Below are 9,900 nucleotides of genomic sequence, written 5' to 3'. Positions count from 1 at the left end.
AATTTAATGGCCATAGCAGGAACATTCCTCTCTTTTTGCTCTGAGATTATACTATTTTTCTTAACTGGTTGTCTGCTTGACTTGAAAATAGAAATCAGACTAAATGTAGCTAAGTTGATTTTCGTCCTGAAACCTGGAGGAAAATCTTGTTTCCTCCCAAGAAAAGTTAGAGATTAATGATCAGAAATCCCTGGTTTTCATCCGGAAATATTTCCAAGGAAATTAGAAAGAAATAAATTATTATCAGGGAATGGAAAAAATCATGAATTCTAGACACTACATTTTAAATAAAACAGCTAAAGTGTCACTTAAAAACTTTTTGTGCATAAAAAAATCTACCAAAAATTTAAAGATAAACTGATAGTTGGATGGAGTTAAGCTAAACAGTCACATTACATGCAGTGTTTCAAAATCTCATCTGTTCTAAATTTTTGGGGAAAAACCAACCGACATTAATGCTTGAAATTTTGTGGAACTTTACTTCATGAGAGTAAGAAAATTTACAACAAATTTCGAGTGAAGGTGTTGGTTTGTTTCCCTGTACAAAATTAAAATAGGAGATGGGATTCTGAAACACCACTTGTGAGTGTGACTATTTTGCTTGATTCTCTCTACTTAGGCCGGAATTTTAAGACGTTACTCGAAACTTCCTCTACTCGAGAGTTCCTCGACTCGAGGAACCTCCAAACGGCCTCGACTCGAAACTCACTCGACTCGAGAAAAAACTCCTCGACTCGAAAATCTACTCAACTCGAAAATCTCCTCGACTCGAAACTCCGTCGTCCAAAAAAAAAAAATGGCTTCCAGGTGAGAGAATGTCGTTCAACGTCAATTAAAGAACAAATTTGGAATTTATTTGGAATAATTTCTGATTCATCCGCTAGAGTATGCATTCGTGAGATGGTGACTGGTGAGAAGGCGGCCCCGGCCATTCATTGTATTTGTTTGTTTGTTTATCAGTGCCAGACCAGTAATCCTTTTAATTAATTGTTTCAAAGTTAATAATTCGATTTCTTAGTGGTTTTTGTGTTTCTTTATGTGATATAGCCCTTTTTGTCATAGTTCAAGCGTTCAATGGATCCTAATCGTCTTTGAGAACACGGCTAAACCCACACCACAGATGCTAAACATTCATGCGATTGAATGGAAGTGAATTTCTCGGTGATTGAACCTTTCTTTTCTCCTCAGTACTTATTTTCATCATACATGTATTCCATCATGAATTCTCTGTGAAATTTCTCGGAAATGCGTGATTTATTCTCCGGAGAAAAGTTGATAGTGTAGCCCTTATCTAAGCGTCAGCGTCTCAAATACGTACCAATTATGAAACCCTGTGCTTTATTATTTCATTTATATTGTCCACATGTGATTTATAGCAAAGGAATATCCCTTTCTCTCAGGTAACTTATCAAAAATTACAAACCATACCCTCACTCAAAAGCATCTTCTTTCAAAGCCCTTTGGTTAAGATTGTGATTCATCAAGTCGTCAGCTGGTTTTCACAAACACAAGTTCTATCGAGTCAACATTGAACATTAAACACTGTACCTATTAAGCATATTTGTGACTTTAGAGATTAGGTTTTTCTTCATTTTCCAGTTTCTGAACATGATTTAATAGAAGTTTTCTACTTGGCCTCTGAAAGCACAAGCATAGGCCACATTAAGCGATTCGTATCTCTCATGACTATCAATCTTATTCTACCTAATAAGCGTTTTAGAGCTCACTGAGTGTATGTTGAGACAAAAGTCTAGTATTTTCTTGTCACTGCTCACCAATGGTGCTGTCTGAAAGCATGTATCAACCTGTTATATTGCTGCTGACTTGGAGCTGATCAGATAATGACATTCGTCTCAACATGCGATGAGCAAGCTCTAACAGCGATGCGCAACTGATTGCCTAATCTAGAGGACTTTGCTATCATGATGCTTTTCTTTGGGTTGGTATGTCAAGTGCTCATAATTCTTTGAAATTAAAATGTGTGCGGTCTCCTGGCCCTCAGGTATTTACTACCTAAGTTAATCCTGAACCAAAGGAATCTCTACTGAGTCATAATATTCACTTATCCCGACACACTGCAGCACATGGGCAGTTCGAATGCTATTCTCATCAAAGTGTCAGACTCAAGAGTTTCCAAGATGGCCATTGCCCAGCATTTAAGAGAGCAACCTACCTCATCAGTTTGTGTATACTAGTGGCTGTCTCATTCAAAGATCATGGTTCTCCGCTGATTTGATATTCAACAATTTGCGGAGACCATGGATTGATTGTCCACAGCTGTCAATTTCAACGCAACTCATCAGCCTCTGAATTCACTCATCCACGTACCCTCTCATCCTTCAAATCTTCTACCATATAGTGCAGAGAGTTTGATTTTCTGTGAGTATTCATGACATCATGTTCTATAACTTTCATTCCTTCAGCACACAGTATTTTTCTTTTAGGTTCGGCTATTAACTTTGACCTGAAATGCCCATTTTGTTTTGACTACATGCTTAGCTAAAACTACTTCGTCACCAAGTGTCCACATTTGTAGTGAAGTGGTGAAGCTGCTCATAAATTAACTGGTTTGATTCTCTCTTCTCAGAAACCTTGGAATTCCTCACTCAAATATTGCTTCATTTTATTGATGGGACAAACTTGATCTTTTCTCAGCGATTCATTTCTCCTTTAGTTCTTATGATTATTTTTGGGGGGAAGGAGGGAGAAGCCAAGGTGCAAAAAGTTAGAGTGAGCATGTTCATGTGTTTTCTCGTGTCCTTTTGTATGTTTTTAATTATGCTCTCACTATTTTAGCAATACCTGGCACCCATGGCGTCACTAGAAATCGCCCTGATAAATTCTATTTTTTAAGGAATTCATTGCTCGGGAAGCCTAACCAGTGGAAATTGTTTGTATGTTTCTCTGAGACTCGGCGCTCAGTTGTTAGAAATCTGAGGCCCCAAAATCATTATTCTGCCTCACTTTACTGAAGAAGTAAATGAGGCCATTTTTAATCCAATCTGTCAATTTTTATGTTGATTTTCTAGGGAGTTACCTACAGGAGTGTTAGCAAAGAATGGGGGAATAATGAGTTGCTCGAACATTTTTCTCCCTGAAAAACTGAAAATTCAGTGTCAGGTTCTTCAGGTTTTTTTTGGAGGAGTAGGAGGGGGGCGGGGACGAAGATGAATTCAGGATGAAAGCTATTTCTTTATTTCGTGGAAAACCCATGTTTAAATTAAAGTAAATTAGGTTAAAAACCAAGATAGACTTTTGCAAGTTATTATTTTTGATTAAAAACAATACCTTAGGGAACCAAATGTTTTTTCACCGAAACAAACGATGTAATGTCTTAGATGACAAAAAACGGGAATAACTTTTAAAACTATCATAAAAATATTTTATTGAACATCAATTACATCAACTCCACGTCAAATGAAACCCATTAATGCCCTTGGAATTGTATTAGGATCACTATTTGATGAGGACTTTGAATTTGAAAGTAGCTTCGTAAAGTGCATGACCAAAATCCCAAGTGCACAGATTGCCATAAGTAGCAATTACATTGTAACAATATTGCAATTCCACTGAGTGTTGTGTATGTTGCCTAGCTCCTATTTGAAGGGGTCCCGTTTATTGAAACTTGTTGCAATTTTTCAATGCATTGCATATTGCCTATCTTTCTGACACATGGAACTCATTTTGTTGATTGTTTAAAATCAGCATAAATCGACTAAATGATGTAAAAATGTTGCAATTTAATGGTAAAAAAATTACAATTGTATTGAAATCAAACTGCAATTTAATTTCAATATTTTCGTTGCACTGTGCTACTTGGGATGCGTAGTACCCGTGGCGCTGTACTTTTCAGTAGCTCTTTCTGAGGTTCACTTTCTTTGATGAAGCTTTGAGGGAAAGGAGGGGATGCTCTTCGCACGGGGGTGGATTTAAGGATTTTTTTACTCTGAAAAATTAACCCTCTATGACAATATAAAATGTTGAAATTCAATGTCCGTGACCCCCAAAAATCGCCCTTCAGCTACCGTTTCAAAACACCGAAGTCGTAAGGTAGTTGCAACTGAGAAGGAGAAGTTCTAGAGGCAAAACAGTATACTTTTTTCTTTGAAGGGAAAAATAGCATACATATCTATAGTAAACAAGGGAAAGTGGGTAAAATTAAATTTTAGCAATAAAATTCATAAAAAAATTCACTTCATTCAAATTCACTTTCATAACAAAACAAATCACTTTCAACCAAGTTTCCTCAGAACTCCCTTGAGGGACCTCAGTACCTCCCTCACGAAAATCTCGAGATTGACTCAACGAAATTCACTTGAGGAAATTTGGAGGTGACTCGAAGCGCGTTTCGAGTCGAGGAAATTTCGAGTCGCGTCTTAAAATACCGCCAATTCTCGAGGACACTCGAAAAGCGCACTTAAGGAAATTTCGAGTCGAGGAAGTCCGAGTAACGTCTTAAAATTCCGGCCTTAGTCTTTTTTGAAAAACTAAAACGTGAGTGGAGATGTACAACATAACACTCAGATTTATCCATTATATTTTCACTTCAGCCATCAAGATATATTCCAAGTTTACACCGTACTTATAGTCTTTGCTCTTCCTTTCATGACACTAAGTAAGTAACCAGTTGTTCTGCTTTTTGATGTGGTAAAAAAAATTGAACCCTCCCGAAACTTTCTATCTTCTGATCGTTTCCCTTGCCGATGTTCTTTCCTTTTATTAACATTTTTGACAAATGGAAATTATGTGGAAAAATATTTTATATAAAAAATGTTTCTGTTTAAGGAGCCCTCTCTCTGTTTTCTTCACTCTGTTAACTTCTTATATCTCAGTGTTATTCATTTACAGTTATCTTAGTCAAATCCTACATGGATTTCTAAATGTATCCATAAATCAAATATATAAAATGCTTATTGTCGATAAAATAGGAAATTCTGTATTTTCACTTTATTGCTTCATTGCAAGAATTAAAAATGTTATCAACTCATTCTTTATTAGTTTTGCATAATTGTCCTGCATTCACAAGAACAGGAAACTTACCTCCAAGAAATTTTCTTAAGTACCTAGCAAGCTTCTTTGATGTCATCTAAGAGGGCTTTTCAGGCCTCTTTAAGGCAAAATTGTAAATTAGCAATAATAATTCTGCTGAAAATCTTTATTCTCTTCACAAACTCATCAACAGCGGATCAATGATAAAACTATCGGGTGAATATTGAGAAAAAGGGATTCTTGATCACTCTAGCCTCTTTGTCCCCTTCAAAAGGAGGCGGACATTGATTTATGTTGGTAGTTGGATGAAGATTTTGTAAAAATCAATTCTAAACCAGGCACTTACCGTATAGTCAAAAAAATTACTTCTCTAATCGGAAGGCCTCAAATTAAAATGCAACTATGATTTTTGCAGATGAATTCCATACAGATCTACATATCGACGGTGTAAGTCGGCAATCACATAACTCGGTTTGCGACGTTGCAGACTTCCTGTCATACTTTATTTTTTTAACGGAAAACTACTCACCGGTAATTCTTTAAAAGTGCCGTGATTTTTCTTCTCTGTGATAGGAAAATTCTGCAAAATATTCAAGGCATGATGTCAATTTGTTCTCCTTTAGGAAAATAACATGGAGGCGGAGATTTTCAGACACTGCAAACGAGTTATGTGATTGCCGACTTACACCGTCGATATGTATCTCATCTTCTTTAAAGAGAACCAAGACCTTGACAACAAGTTGTTTCCAAATAGCTACCTATGCGAGTCGATAATTCTAAAAGACTGATTAAAAGTATCAATTTTCTAAGCTCCTTTGCATTCCATTAGCTGAACCTAGTGCCTTTTTCCTAGAAAGTCACCGCGCAAAAGCTCCCCCTATATTTCCCTGATGCCTTGTGGGGGTAAATAGATTATGTATTTGAAAGATATCACAGTTTAAGGAGTCAAGTGTTGCTTTTATATTTTGAGGGAAGCGTAATTAATTCGAAAGAATTTTTTCAAACGTGTGGCTCAAATAAACTTTTAACTTTTAAGACTGCAACTGAGCACTTGCATTCAATTACTTCACTTTGTATGCCTGCAGATGAGTCTTACTCTAAATGACTGCTACACTGCAGACAAGCTCCTTTGTCTATAGTATGCGCCCTTTTTCAATATTTCTTAAAAATTATTACAACTAATAAATATTCAAAGCATTTTTTCTCTCAATCAACATCATTTATGTCGGTTGTTATGACTGTTACAAAAGACAAAAGTTTAGAAAGTCCTAAAAAGTGGTCACAAAAGTACGCAGGTATATAAGTAATCGTATAATTTAGGCTGAATCTGTCTTAAAATCGTTAGTGTGAGATTTTAATTTCACTAAATTGATATTCCTCAATAAGAAATTTCTGTCACCAGTGATTTTAAAGTGGAACCAGTTAGAAATGTAAATACAAAAACAAACAGAAAAAAAGAGAGAGAAAACGCCTTCAATTTGACGCAACCCTGCGTTGCACAAAAGCAGCGATAATTGACGTGTCCAACTGAAGCCATTTACAGGAGTTCAGGGATCGCTTTGTGATGGTAAAATTTAGAAATCTACACTGTGAGATCGTGGATGGCGTTATTATTTCCTGAAAACATTGGTAATCATTTTTTGGTAGATTTAAATCAAATATCTGATGAAAAATGAAGTGATATCCCACAAAAAAAACCCTTGGGAGGGTGCCATTTGGACGGCAATGAACTAGAGAACTTGACCGTCCCGATTTTACAGATAAACATACATGATATAAGAAATCGGGACGGCAATTAATTCTAGGGGTTGTCTCATACTGGCCAGCCGTTTTTCTTCCCCTCAGAGGTTGCTCCATCCATGTAAAGTGATACCATCAGATCGGAACAGCAAATCAATGAAGCTTGGAAAAATAGGAAAAAATAAAAAAATTGCCGTCGTGCTGAAGAAATTTTTGATAAATTACTTTAGCATTGGGTACCATTCCTATGATGGGCACCTATTGGGATCTACTTTTGATTTAGCAGAAGTCAAAATAATTACTTAAAGTTGATAAAATTGCAGAAGTTGCTCCTTTTCTGCGGCATGACGGCAATTTTTTTATTTTTTCCTATTTTTCCAAGCTTCATTGATTAGCTGTTCCGATCTGATGATATCACTTTAATGTCATAGCAAAAACCAGAGCAACTTCTGAGGGGAAGAAAAACGGCTCGACCACCAGCATGAGACAAACTCTAGAATTAATTGCCGTCCCGATTTCTTATAGGTATCATGTATGTTTATCTGCAAAATCGGGACGGTTAAGTCCTCTAGTTTATTGCCGTCCAAATGGCACCCTCCCAAGGGTTTTTTGTGGGATAGTATCATACGACCTCAACGCACCAAGCTCGATGGCTTCTTTCAAAAGCACGATGTTCCCTCGCAAATTAAATCAAGTGACGACAACAAACAGGGAGGGGTAGTCGAAAAACTTACCAAGTCCTGGTATCCGTATTCAGTAACGTTTCGCATGATTTTTGAACTTCAGTAGAGGAAAAAGTGACTTGATTCAAGCAGAATTATGCTCAAATTTACCGCCGAGAAGATTTTCTTATGAATCAATGAAGAAAATAATGCTTCTATAAAGAAGAAAAGATGCTTTTACAAAAAGAAAAGTCACATCAAGCAGAAAGCCGCTTTTATTCAACTATTTTATTCTTGATTCAAAATAAAATCTTCTTGACGGTAGCTTGACGTTATCATATTTTCATCCATGCCTACAGACCTGACAGGGATGCTTGACGCATTACGCAATGCGGGAAGTATCTCTGGTAGGTTTGTAGGCGCCGCGTAATGCGGGAAGTATCTCTGTTAGGTTTGTAGGCGCCGCGCCAGTGCGCGTTTCGCGCTGGGAGCACACCGCTCCACTGTGTTAGGCTCTAATATTTAAACTTGCGGAGTCAGCGGTTTTCATCTCATGATTTTGAAACGTTTGCAGACTCTGCATGGATTATTCTCATTTAAATTGATGTAAAAAAATGTATTAAAGGAAAATATAATGTGTGTTTTGTAAATCTTAAGGTGGCTCCGCGTCAATCTTAAAGATTTCCAAAGCACTTTAATTTTTTCTTTTATATTTAGTGCTTTCACTGTGCTACAGCAAGGTGTACCTGCGCGAAACCAAACGCTCAAAATTGGACGTATTTTGCTTTAAAAGATCAATGTACTAATGGGTCAAAACCAAAAATTGCGTGCTTCTTGGTCTTTTCTCTCTTTTATTCATTTTTGTGTAGGTAGTTTCTTTCAACACAACTACAACTCATTGAGATCAATATCAATGCCATCGCTTGGAGAAGGTTTTATAAATATTTGCCACGTTTTAAAAATGTAATTGTTTTTAAAATAAAGTGATAGTTTTATTTAAAAAAAAAAGTATTTATAAGGTATATTTTATATTGAAAATTTTAAGGACAGAAATAAAACCAAATATTCACCAATGACAATTTGAAAAGATGAATCAAAAGAAGAAAGTAACATTTCATTTAAAAAATGAGTTTCCATAACAACACCTCGTTCTCTCTCAATTTTTTCAGTATAATTTTACATATGGACTAAAATATAACGCTTGGACAAGTCACTGTTTCTTATTTTACGTATGGACGTAAACAACTGGACAAAACAGGTATGCGGACAAAAATTCGTTGACGGAATGTCCTGAAACCGTTTCACTTGAAATTACTAATATCTCAATTTTTTCAAAAACTGCACTTATGCGCCTTGTCCTCCAAGCCTCTCAACTTGACTCAATTCAACTTTTTTCTAAAGAGCTGAAGTCATTATTCCAAGTCGTAACTCAGAAACCATGAGTATGTTGATCCTTTAAGTACAAAATATTCTAAAAGGGCTTAAATTTAGGGGAAAAGTAACCCTGGGGGTTTTCATGATAACAGGAATACTGACATGCTAAGGAAAAACGCCGTATGAGCCTTCAGGCGTTGCCAGATTTCCTTAAAAAAATCACTATTTTCCAGGAAAATTTTTGAATATTTTTCTCCCAATTTCTCAGATCATTTTGTTTGGGATTTGATCTACTTAAAGTGTCTGAAAATTTCAAGGAAAAGTTTTCATAACTTTTCTCAAAAACAAACATTTTATCTGAGGACATTTGGCAACTCCCGAATGTTCATGCGGCGTTCTTCCTTAGCAGGGCAGAATAGTTCGAATGTGCAACATTTTAAATTTTAAAGGATGCACATTTTTGCCAAACTTCATTATTTTTATGAAACTTCCTTTCTCCACCTTTGACACAAAACATTTTCACCTAGATCCAGCTAACAATTTTTAACAAACAAGACACATCCAAATCTCCACTTTTCCACTTGGCGGTCCCATCAAATACAGGGCACTATCAGATTGTGTCGGAAATGTAACTGACAGAGCGTAACAGACACTCTAAAATGAGGTGCATGAAGATCAAAGCACATCAGTGCAGTTTTTGCTTTTTCAAAAAAAAAAAACGCGTTTGAAGTTAAATGGAGCCTCGAGGCGAAAAGAAAGTTTTAACTCCCTTTTTAATGTATAAAAATGTATTTCATATTTTTATTTGTGTATTTCAAGACTAGTGTCAGCTGAAATCTCTAATAACTCAATTTGTTCAAAACCTCCACTTCTGCGCCTTGTCCTTCAAGCCCCTTGTATGGGTAATAAAAGATACAAGAAAAGAAGAAAATGAGTAATCCTCATCGTTCTAGTCACACAACTGCTTCAGAGATTTCCTCCCAATTGAATTCTATTAAACTGAGAATTCAGGTGGCTGAGAAATTAGTGCACATCAAATTAACTGGTTTCCTTCCAGAATAAAATTTAACTTTTAATAAATTCAACTTACTAAGAAACTTTAGGTGAAAGGAGGTAGTAGAAAAAAATCAAGCAG

The 9,900-nt window shown here is 36.1% G+C and overlaps 1 long non-coding RNA gene across 1 annotated transcript; it reads left to right on the top strand.

Annotated features, from left to right (window-relative positions):
• The first annotated feature begins 6 nt into the window (after positions 1-6).
• Positions 7-4,985, top strand: LOC140225330 (uncharacterized). Its single transcript, XR_011900455.1, has 2 exons — positions 7-619; positions 4,474-4,985. It is a non-coding gene; the product is annotated as an uncharacterized lncRNA (long non-coding RNA).
• Positions 4,986-9,900: the final 4,915 nt, after the last annotated feature.

The sequence above is a fragment of the Bemisia tabaci genome, chromosome 8 (assembly GCF_918797505.1).
Source record: "Bemisia tabaci chromosome 8, PGI_BMITA_v3".
Classification (NCBI taxonomy): Eukaryota; Metazoa; Arthropoda; class Insecta; order Hemiptera; family Aleyrodidae; genus Bemisia; species Bemisia tabaci.
Note: the sequence above shows the minus strand (reverse complement) of the source record. Positions and strands in the feature narration are given on the sequence as shown.